A 19,501-nucleotide genomic window follows, 5' to 3' on the forward strand; every position below is an offset into this window, starting at 1 on the left:
TCCATGAAAAAGGCACCTTCCCCCCCACCCCCATTGCCATGAGCTCTTTAGTGATGTTGAAAATTTCCACCATGATATTTTTACAGCTATTAACAAAGGAATTCAACAGCCAAAAGTCTCGAGCAGAACACTCACAAAAGAAGTGTGGAAGTAAGTGTTACCCCAAGTGGCAATGGGAAGAGCTCAGAAGCAGTCTACATGCCAGAGAAATATTTCCTGCCACCGGTGCCACCTGCTAAGTTAGAAACACCCAACGCCCTAAACATGGAACTTACAAAATGAAAACACAGTGATGGTATGAAGACAGAATGTTACCTACATATTATAAGTATTTATACTACCAGTCTGTCATTGACATGTATACCAGGGGAAATGTGGTGGCCTGTGCTCCAAAAGAGATTCCTAGGACTTCCACTGGCCTCCTCCTTGACGGTGCACATGAGGGAAAAAAATCTTTAAATTGACTATTATGGGAAAGGGACTCCAAAGGTATTTTGAGACTAGCTGTGTTGCCAAAAGTGGGAGCTTGAATTCATCTTTCCCTTAGCTGCTCCTCTGTTTCAGGAACACTTGATGAACCCAGAGTTATTCAAACAGAAAACCCAGGTGTAGATGGTGTTAGTCTCCTGGGGTCAGGAAGGCTACGGGACGGGGAGGGGACCATGATAAACTGGAGAGGGCAGGTCTGCCTCCAAAGGCAGCTCCGTTTACCTCCAGACAGCTGGTGCCAATGCACTAGTATCATGGTCCCTCCTCATGTTTTAAGAGAAAGCCGAAGTCTCCAAATTTTAAATATTGAAAACTAAATAAGGACTTCCTTGGTGGCTCAGTGATAAAGAATTTGCCTGCCAAAGCAGGAGACACGAGTTCAATCCCTGCAATGCGTGCGCTACCAGGAAGGACCGTGAGTCAGAATGATTGGCCAAAGACAGCCCAGAAACTAATCCCATCCCCAAAAAACCAGAGACTGTGAGCCACTTGGCAAGCAGCTCTCCTGGATTCCCTTACCCTACTGTTCTCCGTCCGGGCACCCTTTTCTAATAACGTCTCTTGCTTTGTCAGCATGTGTGTCCCCTTGGACAATTCATTTCTGAGTGTTAGACAAGAGCCCACTCTTGGGCTCTGGAAGGGGCCCCCCTTCCTACAGCAATATGAAATATATTTGGTCTTTGCCCCCTGTTTCTGGCACAGAGTTCCTAAAACCCTTGTACTTCCCTGAGCCATGAGAGTGTCTTTTGCCATTCATTAACAAAAGGTGTGAGCTCCTTTTGATCACACTTGAGTTTTTGTTAAAAAGGTGACTCTGGGTGGGGGCCCTAGATTGCCTCTGATGGAGCTGGTCACCAGAGGACCAAATGGTGTGTCCATAGAGGGGAAGGGAGGGAGGTGAAGATTAAACTCTATAAAAACTCTTGAACAACAAGTTTTGATGGTGAGATGGTGAATACGGGGGAAAACTGTGAGAGTTGTGTGCACGCACAGAGAGGGCAGTAGCAGCTCCCAGCAGCCACCCTTCAGTCCCCATTCCCTCAGATCTTGCTTTGGGCATCTCTGCCATTCGGCATTCCTGAGTTGTGTCTCTCATAATAAACTGATAAGCATAGGAAAAGTGCCTTCCTGGGTTCTAGCAAGTAATCAAAATTTAGGAGGGAGTGGTGGTGAGACAGGAAGGGGACAGGGTATAATGTTAATAAAAATGATGCTGCTGTTGAGAACATGACGTAAACTGGTTAGAACTAACTAGGTCCAAGATTAAACCAGTCAATCCTAAAGAAAATCAACCCTGAATATCCACTGAAGGCCTGATGCTGAAACTGAAGCTCCAATACTTTGGCCAGCTGATGCGAAGAGCTGACTCATTGGAAAAGACCCTGATGCTGGGAAAGATTGAGGGCAGGAGAAAAAGGGCAACAGAGGATGAGATGGATGGCATCACCAACTCAATGGACATGAATTTGAGCAAACTCTGGGAGATGGTGAAGGACAGGGAGGCCTGATGTGCTGCAGTCCATGGGATGGCAAAGAGTCAGACCTGATTTAGTGACTGAACACATACATAGGTCCAAGATGGTGCCTGAGTCAACTACCTGGCCTGGGGTGGCAAAGAGTCAGACACGACTTAGCCACTGAGCACATATGCTCAGTATGTGCCCATTGTCGTACACAGCAAGCTAAATAACACACCCACAGGCACCATGAAAGGCCAACCATAAGAGGCCAAAAAGTGGGTGGTGGCCTAATTCTTTGGAATCCCCATCCCTTTTCCAAAATAGTTGGAATAATCCTCCTACTCATTAGCCTGTGAAATTACCCACTCCTATAAAAACTGGCAACACTGTACCCTGGTGTCTCTCACCTTCTGAGATGGCCCACACTCTGTCTGTGGGGTTTGCATCTCCCTGAATAAACCTTCTTTCACTTTACTATGGCTTACTCTTGAATTCTTTCCAAGAATTCAAAACCAAGAACCCACATTCAGCAGCCAATCCCAGGACTAGCCCAAGCCCTGAGACGTGACCGACCTCTCATGCCCCACTTTCTCTCCTGCAACTGTGGGGCCAGTTGGTCAGAAGCACAGGTGGCCCAGGACTTGCACCTGGCTTCTAATGTGGGGGCCGTCCGGTAACACTGAGCCCTTAAGTTGTGGGGTCTGCATTAACTTCAGGCAGTTAGTATCTGAACTGAATTGAATTGCAGGGCTCCCAGTTGGTGTTGGAGAGTTAAAGAAAGTGTGATTGACACCAGAACACTCTGCTGCTGCTGCTGCTGCTGCTAAGTCACTTCAGTCGTGTCCGACTCTGTGCGACCCCATAGTCGGCAGCCCATCAGGCTCCCCCATCCCTGGGATTCTCCAGGAAAGAACACTGGAGCGGGTTGCCATTTCCTTCTCCAATGCATGAAAGTGAAAAGTGAAAGTGAAGTTGCTCAGTCGTGTCCGACTCTTAGCCACCCCATTGACTGCAGCCTACCAGGCTCCTCCATCCATGGGATTTGCCAGGCAAGAGTACTGGAGTGGGGTGCCATTGCCTTCTCCGCCAGAACACGCTAGAGCACCCAAATCTCAAGACTTGGGCCTCACGACTTCCAAGTCAATATATCTGGCATCTAGTTTTAAGTTCCCTAGTATCATCTTCTGTTACATCAAAGTTTTGACAAACTTTCTTTGAAAGGAATAGCCCAGTCTTTGCAGGAAGGGTGTGAGAAGTGATGGAGGTGCCCAGCAGGAATGTAACAGGTGAAGCCTGGACTCATAGCCTGATGGCTGACTCAAACGGATTTATTTGTACACAAGTTACGATCTTGTGGAGTGGAATGCGGTGACAAACAGGTCAAATAGAACTTCCTGCGGTCAGGCACGTACCATTACCAAACTCAGGCTTGGCTGCTTGTGGCTTAAAAGTCAATATTTGAGAGGCAAGTATTGGTTGGTAAGGAAGTGACAGTTACTCAGTCGTGTCGGGCTCTGTGATCCCATAGACTGTAACCTGCCAGGCTCCTCTGTCCATGGAGTTCTCTAAGCAAGAACACTCAAGTGGGTAGCCATTCCCTTCTCCAGGGGACCTTCCCAATCCAGGGATCAAACCCAGGTCTCCTGGATTGCAGGCAGATTCTTTACCATCTGAGCCACCAGGGAAGCTCCTGGAAATTTTCCTTTATTTAGAAAAATAACATGGGGAGAAGGTAGACTTGTGTCCAAAAACCAACTCTGAAGATTCTGCTCAACCATGAACTTTTTAAAGGGAGAATCATTTGGGGAGAGGGTCAGAATCGTTGCATCTTCCTCTATATGTGGACTTTCTCCTGATTGTTTAGTGGTGAGGTAACAGGGCGGTGCTTCAGGAATCTTGTGCTCAGCCTGAAGTTACCATCCTCCACCTGGATGGGGGCCTTAGTTCCTACTGAAGAATTCAAAGATACTGTTACGTCTATTCCTCTAGGAGAAACAAGGACCCTGCCCCCTGTTTAAATTTTATTTAATTTTTAAAACATTTAAATAAAACACTGTGTTCCATAAACAAAAGGATAGTTTAATATCAGAAAACCCACCAATGTAATTCACTATAATTCTGGTTTAGTGGAGAAAATAATACTATCATTTTAATAGATACAGAGAAAGCATTTGATAATGTTCAACAACTTTCTTATTTAAAAATGATTTATTGGTAAGGTTGTATACCAAGGACATAAAACAAATATTATGCCTAATAAAGAATTTGAAATTCAACAAGTCAATGTCAAACAATTGTAAAATATATAAATACACACGTATACGCATATTTGCAATCTCACTGTGATTGGCAGAATTCTAAAATGCAATCTCCCACCTAAATTCCAGGCCCCTGATACATACACACCTTCTTGCAGCTATTCAGTCAAATACTGGGCACTGCCAGGGAGAGGATTTGCAGATGTAATTAAGGTACCAAACTAGCTGGCCTCAAAATAGGGAAAATATTTCGGTAGGCCTGATCTAATCACATGAGCTCTTTAAAAGCAGGGTTTTCTCTGACTGGTCACAAAAAAGGGAGTCAGAGATTTGAAGCATGGAGGGTTCACTGCACCATTGCTGGTTTGAAGATGGAGTGAGTTCCATGGCAAGGAATGTGCGCAGCTTGTAAGTATTGAGAATAGCTCACAGTTGACAGCAAGGAAGCAGCACCTCAGTCCTACAACCCCAAGGAGCTGAAAAAAAAATTGCCAACAAGAAACAGATTATGTCTGTAAGCAGATGTTCCTGCTGAGCTTCCAAACAAGAACTAAACCCAGTCCATATCTTGATTTTAGCCTTGTGATATCCTGTGCAGGAAACTCAGCCACACCATGGCAGACTTCTGACTTACAGAACCTTGAGTTAATAAATAGGTGCTGTTTTATACTGCTAGATACACAGTGATAGAAAATACATACTCCCTCCACCCAAAATTTTTTCCAGACCACTTATGCCTGCAGTGAATGTGCATGTTTTCCTTTTACAAAATGAAATCTTATTGTATGTACTATTTTACAACCAGCAAAATGTTCAGTTTGCTAAATCCCACCAAATCCAACACCTTGTTGAAATTTTCATTGGAATAACATTAAATCTATGGGTCGCTTAGGGGAGAATTGGTATGTTTAACAGGTTATGGAAATAAGTCAGACAGAAGAAGACAAATATGGTATGATATCACTTCTATGTGGAATCTTAAAAAACCAAACTTGTGGAAAAAGAGAGCAGAATGATGGTTACCAGGGATTGGAGGAGTGGGGAAGATGTTGGGCCAAAAGTACAAACTTTCAGTTAGAAGATGAATAAGATCTGGCCATCTAATGCACAGCATTGCAATGACAGATAACAATGCTGACTATTTACTTGAAATTTGCTAAGAGACTAGATCTTAAATGTGCTCACCACAAAAAAGAAAAAGCAATCATATGACATGATGGAGACGTTAGCTAACACTGTGGTGGTAACCTCCAAATTGCAATATATATGTGTATCAAATCAACATGTTATAGTTACTCAACATTATATGTCAATTATAAAGCTCAATAAAGCTGGGGAGTAAAAAAAGGGAGGTTATGTCTCCAAAAGCATGCTATAATTCTCCATTTGTTTAAGTCTTTAATATCTGCTAGGCAAATTTTATAACATTCTCTACAAAAGTCTTGCTCATTTTTATTATGTCTATTCCCAAGTACCACTGCAAATGGTGTTGTTTTATTACCTGGTTTTCACTGTTGGTGGTGTGGCAACATTGTAGGAATGATCTTTGGGTTTTGATTATGTAGCCACATTTCTAAAATCCTTTATTAATGTATCTGTATATTCCTTAGGATTTTCTAACAAGACAGTCAAATGCATCTACAATGATTTCTTTTTTCTTTTTAAAATCTTATTGAAGTCAGTTGATCTAAACTATTGTGTTTAATTTCCGCTATACAGCAAAGTGACCAAGTTGCACAAATATATATTATTTTTATACTCTTTTCCATTATGATTTGTACAGGATATTGAATATTGTTCCCTGTGCTATACAGTAGGACTTTGTTGTTTATCCAGAATGGTTTCTGTTTTACTTCTGCCTTTTCAATTCTATAATGTTTCTTTCCTTTATTGTCTTATTGCACTGACTAGACTTGGTGTCTTTGAGTTGTTCCTAATTTTAAAAAGAATGTTTTTAATGCTTCACCATTGTTTGAGTTTTGTTGTAGTTTTGCTTGTTTGTTTTAAATAAATTATCTTCATTCAATTAAGGATATTCTTAGAAAAGAATATCTAATCAGTTTAAGGTTTTTTTAAAATTATAGATGAATATTAAATTTTACAACTTGCTTTTCTTCATTGATTTGGGGCAATCACATCATTTTTTCCCTTTAAGCAACCGATGGGAAAAATTATAATAGATTTTCCAGAATAAACTATCTTTCTCATATAATCCTTGAATCTATTTGCTAATACTTGCTTTTAACAGCTATATTCATGAGTGAAATTGGTTAGAAGTTCTTCTTTCTTGTACCATTTTTTTTCTTTTCCCTCCTATTTTTTTAAACCATATTTAAATTTGTTTACATAATGATTTTGGTAGTGTATTCTTAGATTGTAACTAACTTTTTTTATTAATCAAATTTTTTATTGAAGAATAATTGCTTTACAGAACTTTGTTGTTTGCTGTCAAACCTCAACATGAATCAGCTGTAGGTACACATATATCCCCTCCCTTTTAAACTTCCCTCCCGTATGCCACCCCATCCCACCCCTCTAGGTTGATACAGAGCTCCTGTTTGAGTTTCCTGAGCCAAACAGCAAATTCCCATTGGCTATCTATTTTACATATGGTAATGTAAGTTCCATGTTACTCTTTCCATATATCTCACCCTTTCCTCACCTCTCCCCGTGTCCATAAGTCTATTCTCTATGTCTCTTTCTCCAATTCTCCCCTGTAAATAAATTCTTCAGTACCATTTTTCTAGATTCCATATATATATGCATTAGAATACAATATTTATCTTTCTCTTTCTGACTCACTTCACTCGGTGTAATAGGTTCTGGGTTTATCCACCTCATCAGAACCAACTCAAATGCATTTCTTTTTATGGCTGAGTAATATTCCATTGTGTATATGTACAACTTCTCTATCCATTCACCTGTTAATGGATATCTATGTTGCTTCCATGTTCCAGCTATTATAAACAGTGCTGCAATGAACAATGGGATACATGTGTATTTTTCGATTTTAGTTTCCTCAGGGTATATGCCCAGGAGTGGGATTGCTGGGTCATATGGTGGTTTTATTCCTAGTTTTTTAAGGAATCTCCATACCGTCTTCCATAGTGGCTGTATCAATTATATTTCCACCAACAGTGCAAGAGTGTTCCCTTTTCTCCACACCCTCTCCAGCATTTATTGTCTGTAGACTTTTTGATGATGGACTTCCCTGGTGGCTCAGACAGTAAAGCATCTGTCTATGATGCGGGAGACCCAGGTTCGATCCCTGGGTTGGGAAGATTCTTTGGAGAAGGAAATGGCAATCCACTCCAGTACTATTGCCTGGAAAATCCCATGGACAGAGGAGCCTGGTAGGCTACAGTCCATGGGGTCGCAAAGAGTCAGACATGACTGAGCAACTTCACGTACGTATTCTGACTGGTGTGAGGTGATATCTCATTGTAGTTTTGATTTGCATTTCTCTAGTAATGAGTGATGTTGAGCATCTTTTCATGTGTTTGTTAGCTATCTGTATGCTTTCTTTGGAGAAATGTCTATTTAGGTCTTTTCTCACTTTTTGATTGGGTTGTTTGTTTTTCTGGCAGTAAGTTGTATGAGCTATTTGTATATTTTCGAAATTAATCCTTTGTCAGTCATTTCATTTGCTGCTATTTTGTCCCATTCTGAGGATTGTCTTTTCACCTTGCTTATAGTTTCCTTTGCTGTGCAAAAGCTTTTAAGTTTAATCAGGTCCCACTTGTTTACTTTTGTTTTTATTTCCATTACTCTAGGAAGTGGGTCATAGAGGATCTTGCTTTGCTTTATGTCATCGAGTGTTCTACCTATGTTTTCCTCTAAGACTTTTATAGTTTCTGGTCTTACATTTAAGTCTTTAATCCATTTTGAGTTTATCTTTGTGTATGGTGTTGGGAAGTGTTCTAATTTCATTCTTTTACATGTAGCTGTCCAGTTTTCCCAGCACGATTTATTGAAGAGGCTGTCTTTGCCCCATTGTATATTCTTGCCTCCTTTGTCAAAAATAAGGTACCCATAGGTACATGGGTTTATTTCTGGGCTTTCTATCTTGTTCCATTGGTCTATATTTCTGTTTTTGTGCCAATACCATACTGTCTTGATGACTGTAGCTTTGTAGTATAATCTGAAGTCAGGAAGGTTGATTCCTCCAGCTCCATTCTTCTTTCTCAAGACTGGTTATTTGGGGTCTTTTGTGTTTCCATATGAATTGTGAAATTTTTTTGTTCTAGTTCTGTGAAAAACGCCACTGGAAATTTGATAGGGATCACATTGAATCTGTAGATTGCATTTGGTAGTATAGTCATTTTCACAATATTGATTCTTCCTACCCAGGAACATGAAATATCTTTTCATGTTTATGTCTCTCTATTTATGTCATATTTGATTTCTTTCATCAGTGTCATAATTTTCTGTGTACAGTTCTTTTGTCTCCTCAGGTAAGTTTACTCCTAGATATTTAATTCTTTTTGTTGCAATGGTGAATGGGATTGATTCCTTAATTTCTCTTTCTGATTTTTCATTGTTAGTATATAGAAATGAAAGTGATTTCTGTGTATTGATTTTGTATCCTTCAATTTTGCTAAATTCACTGAGTACCTCTAGTAATTTTCAGATACTATCTTTAGGGCTTTCCATGTACAGTATCATATCATCTGCAAACAGTGAGAGCTTTACTTCTTCTTTTCTCATCTGGATTCCTTTTATTTCTTTTTCTTCTATGATTGCTGTAGCTAGGACTTCCAGAACTATGTTGAATAATAATGGTGAAAATGGACACTCTTGTCTTATTCCTGATCTTAGGGGGAAAGCTTTCAGTTTCTCACCATTGAGAATAATGTTTGCTGTAGGCTTATCATATATGACTTTTACTGTGTTGAGGTAGGTTCCTTATATGCCCATTTTTTGAAGAGTTTTAATCATAAATGGGTACTGAATTCTGTCAAAAGTTTTTTTCTGCATCTATTGAGATTATCATATAGTTTTTATCTTTCAATTTGTTATTATGGTGTATCATATTGATTGATTTGTGTATATTGATGAATTCTTGCATTGTTGGAATAAACCCAACTTGATCATGGTGTATGAGCTTTTTGATGTGTTACTGAATTCTGTTTGCTAGAATTTTGTTGAGGATTTTTGCATCTATGTTCATCAGTGATATTGGCCTGTAGTTTTCTTATTTTGTGTTGTCTTTGTTTCTGGTTTTGGTATCAGGGTGATGGTGGCCTTGTAGAATGAGTTTAGAAGTACTCCTTCCTCTGAAATTTTTTTGAAAGAGTTTTAGAAGAATAGGCATCAGCTCTTCTCTAAATGTTTGATAGAATTCTCCTGTGAAGCCATCTGATCCTGGGCTTTTGTTTTTTGGGAGATTTTTGATCACAGCTTCAATTTCAGTGCTTGTAATTTGGTTGTTCATAATTTCTGTTTCTTCCTGGTTCAGTCTTGGAAGGTTGAACTTTTCTAAGAACCTGTCCATTTCTTCCAGGTTGTCCATTTTTTGCCATACAGTTGTTCATAATGGATTCTTATAATCCTTTGTATTTCTGCATTGTCTGTTGTAACCTCTCCTTTTTCATTTCTAATTTTGTTGACTTGATTCTTCTCTCTTTTTTCCTTGATGAGTCTGGCTAAAGGTTTCTTAATTTTGTTTATCTTCTCAAAGAACCAATTGTTGTTTTATTAATCTTTACTATTGTTTCTTTCATTTCTTTTTCATTATTTCTGCTTGAATTTTTATGATTTCTTTCCTTCTACTAATTTTGGGCTTTTTTTTTGTTCTTCTGTTTCCAGTTGTTTTAGGTGTAAAGTTATGTTGTCTATTCAATGTTTTTCTTGTTTCTTGAGGTAGGATTGTATTGCTTCCCTCTTAGAACTGCTTTTGCTGCATCCCATAGGTTTTGAGTTGTCATGTTTTCAATTGTCATTTGTTTTGAGAAATTTTTTTATTTCCCTTTTGATTTCTTCAGTAACCTGCTGGTTATTTAGAAATGTGTTGTTTAATCTCCATGTGTTGTGTTTCTTACAGTTTTTTTCTTGTAATTGATATCTAGTCTCATAGTGTTGTGGTTGGAGAAGATGCTTGATATGATTTAAATTTTCTTAAATTTACTGAGGTTTGATTTGTGACCCAAGATGTGGTCTATCCTGGAGAATGTTCCATGTGCACTTGAGAAGAAGGGGTGTTCTTCTGCATTTGGATGCAATGTCCTGAAGACATCAATGAGATCCATCTCATCTAATGTATCATTTAAGACTTGTGTTTCCTTATTAATTTTCTGTTTTAATGATCTGTCCATGGTGTGAGTGGAGTGTTAAAGTCTCCTACTATTATTGTGTTACTGTCAATTTCTCCTTTTATGTCTGTTAGTGTTTGTCTTATGTATTGAGGTGCTCCTATGTTGGGTACATAGATATTTACAATTGTTATGTCTTCCTCTTGGATTGACCCCTTGATCATTATGTAGTGTCCTTCCTTATCTCTTGTAATCTTCTTTATTTTAAGGTCTATTTGGTCTGATATGAGGATTACTACTCCAGGTTTCTTTTGCTTCCCATTTGCATGGAATATATTTTTCCATCCCCTCACTTTCAGTCTGTATGTGTCTTTAGGTCTGACATGGGTTTCTTATAGATAGCATATATATGGGTCTTGTTTTTTTATCCATTCAGCCAGTCTGTGTCTTTTGGTTGGAGCATTTAATCCATTTACATTAAAGTAATTATTGATATATATGTTCCTGTTGCCATTGTCTTAATTGTTTGGGGTTGATTTTGTAGATCTTTTTTCTTCTCTTGTATTTCTTGACTATATAAGTCCCTTTAACATTTGTTGTAAAGCTGGTTTGGTGGTACTGAATTCTTTTAACTTTTACTTGTCTGAAAGCTTTTTATTTCTCCATCAATTTTGAATGAGATCCTTGCCAGGTACAGTAATCTTGGTTGTAGATTTTTCCCTTTCAGTACTTTAAATATATCCCACCATTCCCTTCTGGCCTGCAGAGTTTCTGCTGAAAGATCAGCTGTTAAGCATATGGGGTTTCCTTGTATGTTACTTGTTGCTTCTCCCTTGCTGCTTTTAATATTCTTTCTTTGTGTTTAGTCTTTGTTAGTTTGATTAGTATGTGTCTTGGCATGTTTCTCCTTGGGTTTATCCTGTATGGGACTCTTTGAGCCTCTTGGACTTGAGAGACTATTTCCTTTTTCATGCTGGGGAAATTTTCAACTATAATTTCTTCAAAAATTTTCTCATACCCTTTCTTTTTCTCTTCTTCTTCTGGGACCCCTATAATTCGAATGTTGGTGCATTTGATATTGTTCCAGAGGTCTCTGAGATTATCCTCAGTTCTTTTCCTTCTTTTTACTTTATTCTGCTCTTCAAAAGTTATTTCCATCATTTTCTTCCAGCTAACTGATTTGCTCTTCTGTTTCAGATATTCTGCTATTGATTCCTTCTAGAGTATTTTTAATTTCAGCAACTGTGTTGTCTGTGTTTATTCTTTAATTCTTCTAGGTCTTTGTTAACAGATTCTTGCATTGTCTCCATTTTGTTTTCAAGGTTTTTGATCATCTTTACTATCAGTATTCTGAATTATTTTTCAGGTAGTTTGCCTATTTTCTCTTCATGTATTTGGACTTCTGTATTTCTAGTTTGTTCCTTCATTTGTGTAGTATTTCTCTTCCTTTTCATTATTTATTTTTTAACTTAATGTGTTTGAGGTCTCCTTTTCTCAGCCTTCAAGGTTGAATTCTTTCTTCCTTTTGGTTTCTGCCCACCTAAGGTTAGTCGATGGACGTGAGTCTGGGTGAACTCCGGGAGTTGGTGATGGACAGGGAGGCCTGGCGTGCTGCAATTCATGAGGTTGCAAAGAGTCAGACACGACTGAGTGACTGAACTGAACTGAAGGTTGGTCCAGTGGTTTGTGTAAGCTTTGTATCAGGTGGGATTTGTGCTGGGTTTTTGTTTGTTTGCTTGCTTTTCCTCTGATGGGCAAGGCTGAGTGAGGTGGTGATCCTGTCTGCTGATGACTGGGTTTGTATTTTTGTTTTGTTTGCTGTTTAGGTGAGGTGTCCTGCACAGGGTGCTACTGGTGGTTGGGTGATGGTGGGTCTTGTATTCAAGTGGTTTCCTTTGTGTGAGTTCTCACTATTTTGATACTCCCTAGGGTTAGTTCTCTGGTAGTCTAGGGTCTTGGAGTCAGTGCTTCCACTCCAAAGGCTCAGGGCTTGATCTATTCTCTATTGCCTTTCACAGACCTTTGTCAGGGACTCATGGTCTCTCCACAAGGATTTGGCTAGCCTTTGGTGATTTGCTAGGACACACACTATTCTAATCCAGGGGGTGTCAAATTTCCTTTTTCTCCTTTGTGTTTAGTCTAGTTTGACTTGCTCACAGAGTGCCCCACATAGAGAACTTTAATCTGGCACTTCAAACCCAAGTTCCTGGAGAGAAATGACTGTGGTAACTACACCTCAGTTCTTTCAGCTGTATGAATACCAAGGATACTCCTCTTGTACATTTTTGTCTGGTTTTGCTCTCATGACTATACAAATCGATTCCAGTTTCAATAAATTAGTTAAGGCATATTCACTTCATCTCTCTTAGTTAGAAGAGTTTGTGCAAAGTTGGAATTATTTCTTCTGTGAATGTCTGGTAAAAGTTATCAGCAGAATCACCTGGACTTGACATTCTCTCAAAGGAAAATTTTGTTTTGTGTTTCAATTTCCTTAAAGAGTTTAGGACCAGTCAGGTTTACTTTTTCTTCCTGAGCCACTGTTGTTAAGTTACATTTTTCTAGGAATTTATCAATTTGTGATCCTAAAGATGTTTTTAATGTTCTCTGACCGTTTTAAGCTCTGCATATCTGTATTTATCTGCTCTATCTGTATTTATGTGCCCCAGTTCAGTCTTAGTACTGTTGGTTTGCACCTTCTGTCTTCCCATCTTGATCAGTTTTTTTGGGGTGTGTGTTTGGTGCATGGCATACACAGTACTTAGAAAGAATAATAAGTGATTCTTCTATAGCAGCACATCTGTAATTTTCATGTGCATATTATAGTTATATACATACGGTTATGCTCCAATATGCTACTGGAGATCAGTGGAGAAATAACTCCAGAAAGAATGAAGGGACGGAGCCAAAGCAAAAACAATACCCAGCTGTGGATGTGACTGGTGATAGAAGCAAGGTCCGATGCTGTAAAGACCAATATTGCATAGGAACCCGGAATATTAGGTCCATGAATCAAGGCAAATTGGAAGTGGTCAAACAGGAGATGGCAAGAGTGAATGTCGACATTCTAGGAATCAGCTAACTGAAATGGACTGGAATGGGTGAATTTAACTCAGATGACCATTATATCTACTACTGCAGGTAGGAATCCCTCAGAAGAAATGGAGTAGCCATCGTGGTCAACAGAAGAGTCCAAAATGCAGTACTTGAATGCAATCTCAAAAATGACAGAATGATCTCTGTTTGTTTCCCAGGCAAACCATTCAATATCACAGTAATCCAAGTCTATGCCCCAACCAGTAAAGCTGAAGAAGCTGAAGTTGAACAGTTCTATGAAGACCTACAAGACCTTTTAGAACTAACACCCAAGAAAGATGTCCTTTTCATTAAAGGGGACTGGAATGCAAAAGTAGGAAGTCAAGAAACACCTGGTGTAACAGGCAAATTTGGCCTTGAAATATAGAATGAAGCAGGGCAAAGGCCAATAGAGTTTGGCCAAGAGAACACACTGATCATAGCAAATACCCTCTTCCAACAACACAAGAGAAGACTCTATACATGGACATCACCAGATGGTCAACACCGAAATCAGATTGATTATATTCTTTGCAGCCAAAGATGGAGAAGCTCTATACAGTCAGCAAAAACAAGACCAGGAGCTGACTGTGGCTCAGACCATGAACTCCTTATTGCCAAATTCAGACTTAAATTGAAGAAAGTAGGGAAAACCACTAGACCATTGAGGTATGACCTCAATCAAATCCCTTATGATTATACAGTGGAAGTGAGAAATAGATTTAAGGGACTAGATCTGATACATAGAGTGCCTGATGAACTATGGATGGAGGTTCGTGACATTGTACAGAAGACAGGGATCAAGACCATCCCCGTGGAAAAGAAATGCAAAAAAGGAAAATGGCTGTCTAGGGAGGCCTTACAAATAGCTGTGAAAAGAAGAGAAGCAAAAAGCAAAGGAGAAAAGGAAAGATATAAACATCTGAATGCAGAGTTCCAAAGAATAGCAAGAAGAGATAAGAAAGCCTTCCTCAGTGATCAATGCAAAGAAATAGAGGAAAACAACAGAATGGGAAAGACTAGAGATCTCTTCAAGAAAATTAGAAATACCAAGGGAACATTTCATGCAAATATGGGCTCGATAAAGGACAGAAATGGTATGGACCTAACAGAAGCAGAAGATATTAAGAAGAGGTGGCAAGAATACACAGAAGAACTGTACAAAAAAGATCTACATGACCCAGATAATCACGATGGTGTGATCACTCACCTAGAGCCAGACATGCTGGAATGTGAAGTCAAGTGGGCCTTAGAAAGCATCACTACGAACAAAGCTAGTGGAGGTGATGGAATTCCAGTTGAGCTATTTCAAATCCTGAAAGATGATGCTGTTAAAGTGCTGCACTCAATATGCCAGCAAATTTGGAAAACTCAGCAGTGGCCACGGGACTGGAAAAAGTCAGTTTTCATTCCAATCCCAAAGAAAGGCAATGCCAAAGAATGCTCAAACTACCGCACAACTGCACTCATCTCACATGCTAGTAAAATAATGCTCAAAATTCTCCAAGCCAGGCTTCAAAAATACATGAACTGTGTACTTCCAGATGTTCAAGCTGGTTTTAGAAAAGGCAGAGGAACCAGAGATCAAATTGCCAACATCCGCTGGATCATGGAAAAAGCAAGAGAGTTCCAGAAAAACATCTATTTCTGCTTTCTTGACTATGCCAAAGCCTTAGACTGTGTGGATCACAATAAACTGTGGAAAATTCTGAAAGAGATGGGAATACCAGACCACCTGATCTGCCTCTTGAGAAACCTATATGCAGGTCAGGAAGCAACAGTTAGAACCGGGCATGGAACAACAGACTGGTTCCAAATAGGAAAAGGAGTACATCAAGGCTGTATATTGTCACCCTGCTTATTTAACTTATATGCAGAGTATGTCATGAGAAACACTGATGGAAGAAGCACAAGCTGGAATCAAGATTGCTGGGAGGAATATCAATAACCTCAGATATGCAGATGACACCACCCTTATGGCAGAAAGTGAAGAGGAACTAAAAAGCCTCTTGATGAAAGTGAAAGAGGAGAGTGAAAAAGTTGACTTAAAGCTCAACATTCAGAAAACAAAGATCATGGCATCTGGTCCCATCACTTCATGGGAAATAGATGGGGAAACAGTGGAAACAGTGTCAGACTTTATTTGTTGGGGCTCCAAAATCACTGCAGATGGTGATTGCAGCCATGAAATTAAAAGACGCTTACTCCTTGGAAGGAAAGTTATGACCAACCTAGATAGCATATTCAAAAGCAGAGACCTTACGTTGCCAACAAAGGTTCATCTAGTCAAGGCTATGGTTTTTCTAGCAGTCATGTATGGATGTGAGAGTTGGACTGTGAAGAAAGCTGAGCACCGAAGAATTGATGCTTTTGAACTGTGGTGTTGAAGAAGACTCTTGAGAGTCCCTTGGACTGCAAGGAGATCCAACCAGTCCATTCTGAAGGAGATCAGTCCTGGGTGTTCTTTAGAAAGACTGATGCCAAAGCTGAAACTCCAGTACTTTGGCCACCTCATGCAAAGAGTTGATTCTTTGGAAAAGACTCTGATGCTGGGAGGGATCAGGGGCAGGAGGAGAAGGGGATGACAGAGGATGAGATGGCTGGATGGCGTCACCGACTCGATGGACGTGAGTCTGAGTGAACTCCGGGAGTTGGTGATGGACAGGGAGGCCTGGTGTGCTGCAATTCATGGGGTCGCAAAGAGTCAGACATGACTGAGCGACTGAACTGAACTGAACTGAATACAATATGGCTAAAGTATTATTGTATTTTGTACCAGTCATTAAATGTCTTATTTTAAGCTACACTCCTGTTGAGTGGAAGATGTAAGGTAGATACTATCTGTGTCTCACTGGTTACAGTTAGAGGTCGATACCCTAACCTCCAAAGGTCCATATCAATGATGTAGAGCTTACAGACCAATTCTTGCCATTACACAGGACAAGATCTAATTTTTGGATAAAAGATTAGAAGAAAATTTTTCATTTTATTGCATAGCAACTTTTTTTTTAACTTTTTTTTTTTTTAATTTTTGCCCAGATCTCTACAACACAGTTCCATTTTCACAAGCACACCTGATGACTGAATCAAGAAGATAATTTAGGCTTCCCAGTGGCTCGGTGGTAAAGAATCTGCCTGCCAATGCAGCAGAAGTGAGTTCGATCCCTGGTCTGGGAAGATCCCACATGCCACGAGGCAACTGGGCCGTGTGCCACAGCTATTGAGCCTGTGCTCTAGAGCCTGGGGGGCAACTACTGAGCTCTCATCCCACAGCTACTGAAGCCCACACAGCTTCTAGAGCCTGGGCTCCAGAACAACAGCAGCCTCTGCAATGAGAAACCTGCTTGTCACAATTAGAGAAAAGTTCATGCAGCAACACAAACCCAGCAGAGCCCAAAAATTAATTAATTGAAATTTTAAAAAAGAAGATAATCTTAATTTTGAAAGTCTACATATATTCCACGAGGCTGAAAGTCTTGTCATATTTAAACGGGGGAAAAAAATCCCCCCACCTCCAAATTTTCATTTTTCCTGACTTGACCTCATGCAAAAAATGTTACCACCACTGGACTAGATAATTCATTTATTAATCAATCATGTCCTAGAAATGAAATTAAGAAGATAGACACGTGGTCTGAGGGTCTTGGTTCAGGGAAAAGGAAAAGATATCCATTTTAAATAGAAGGGTGGGGGTGGGGGGGCGGTTTCCGTGGGATCCTGGAGGTGGCTTAGGTGCTTTACGTCAGGTTTTGTACAGTTCCCGGTCTTCTCTCCACAGACTCCCTAGGCCTCGCCTCCGACAGTAGCCAGAAGAGGCACTGGACTTTCGCCAGGGAGGAGCAGCTGGCGTGGTTACCGGCCCATCCAACCGCAAATTCAAATGCAAAGCAGTGGCGAACGGGAAGGTGAGGGCTCGGGCTGCCGCCCTTAGGCCTTGGGCTCTGAAAACTCTTGCCTGTCCCTCCCTCCCCCAGGACCCACCTCCCCACACCTCCCTCCCGCCTCCTAGGCGCAGAGTGCGTTTATCCAGCTAATCAACAGCGAGCACGTTGCCAGGTACAGTGGGTAAGGAGATGGACAACGCCGTCCATCCCCTCAGTCGAGCGGCGGACTGTATAGTCAGTAACAAGGCAAAGAAGACCCTTTGTAGGATGCTAATGTACCGGGGGTAGGTTTCTCTTCGTGGCTGGTGGGGAGAAGATGGGGAAAGGACTTTCCCGGCGGACAGAGCCACAGGTGCAAAGGAGGAGTTCGGAAATCGCAGAGCTGGTCTCCAGAACGCTCTTGATCGTGTGTGGCAGAAGCAGTGTTTGAAAGGCTGGAGAACACAGGCAGGGAACTTGTAAGCGGAAGTTCTTCCAAATGACCCAGTCTTTCTTGAGCCTCATAAAGAAATAATGCTCTGCAAATATTATGAGAAAAGATTATTGGAATTCTGTTCGGTGTTTAAGCCAGCAATGTCAAGATCTGTTGTGGTGCTAAGTCATGTGCAACTCTTTTGTGACCGTGTGGACTGTAGCCCGCCAGGTTCCTCTGTCCATGGGATTTTCCAGGGTACAGCTTGTATGTATTTCAAGCGCTTTTATCTTAATAACTCAGTAATGAAATATCACCCCCGGATAATAATGCTCACTTGTGAATTTTTGGCTTGCAAAGTAGATGAATTCAATGTATCTAGACCACAGTTTTGTTGGAAATCTGCGGGAGAGCCCTCTTGGACAAGAGAAAGCCCTCGAACAGATTCTGGAATATGAACTGCTTATACAGCAACTTAATTTCCACCTTATTGTCCACAATCCTTATAGACCCTTTGAGGGCTATTATAGACCCATTGATTTAAAGACTCGCTATCCCCTGTTGGAGAATCCAGAGATTTTGAGGAAAACAGCTGATGACTTTCTTAATAGAGTTGCATTGACAGATGCTCACCTTTTATACACACCTTCCCAGATTGCCCTGACTGCCATTTTATTTAGTGCATCCAGAGCAGGAATTACTATGGAAAGTTATTTCTCAGAAAGTCTGATGCTCAAGGAGAACAGAACTTCCTTGTCACAATTACTAGATATAATGAAAAGCATGAGGAGCTTGGTAAAAAAATACGAACCACCCAGACCTGAAGAAGTTGCTTTCTGAAACAGAAGCTGAAGAGGTGTCACTCTGCTGAGCTTGGACTTAATGTAGTTACGAAGAAGAGAAAAGGTTACGAAGATGATGATTATGTTTCAAAGAAATCCAAACATGAGGAGGAAGAATGGACTGACGATGACCTGGTAGATTCTCTCTAGCTATTTGAAATTGATTTGTCAATGCTAACCAATCATCAGATGGATGAAGCATGTCTGGCATTTAACTGTATTTGTGAAAGCATCAAAATATATTAAACTTTTCTATTTATGTTATTTACAATTTTTTCCTTTCAGGGTAGCTTTATGTGAAATAAAACATCTTCAAAGGAGCCAGAGTAACACCAGGTTTGGGTAACCTTACCCCATCATGACTGATATCAAATTAAAGCTATAATTTGCCAAAATAAATAAATAAGTAGAAAGGGCGCTTTTCTCTGTTTGACATGAGAGCCAGGAAGACAAGTAATTAGCTAAATATGTTTATTCACTCACTCACCATGTATTCATGTAATATAAATAATGACAATATAATGTGTCTCCAGTATCCCTCCAGAAGACCCAAAGCATTCTTTTGACTTGGTAACTATGATTTATAGATCTTGTCTCTCAAATATAATCAACATCTTAACTGTTTCTTCTTCCTAAAAATAGTTTAGATTATATTTCTTTAAATATATGTTCCATACACTTAAGGTCCTCCCTGGTGGTTCAGTGGTAAAGTATCCACCTGCAGTGCAAGAGATCGGAGTTTGATCTCTGGGTCAGGAAGTTCCCCTGGAGAAGGAAGTGGTTACACACTGTGGTATTCTTGCCTGGGAAATCACTTGGACAGAGAAGCCTGG

At 40.1% G+C, this 19,501-nt stretch overlaps 1 pseudogene; it reads left to right on the top strand.

Moving 5' to 3' along the window:
* Positions 1 to 71: 71 nt before the first annotated feature.
* Positions 72 to 18,923, top strand: LOC129654281 (cyclin-H-like; annotated as a pseudogene).
* Positions 18,924 to 19,501: the final 578 nt, after the last annotated feature.

The sequence above is a fragment of the Bubalus kerabau genome, chromosome 5 (genome assembly GCF_029407905.1).
Source record: "Bubalus kerabau isolate K-KA32 ecotype Philippines breed swamp buffalo chromosome 5, PCC_UOA_SB_1v2, whole genome shotgun sequence".
Lineage (NCBI taxonomy): Eukaryota > Metazoa > Chordata > Mammalia > Artiodactyla > Bovidae > Bubalus > Bubalus kerabau.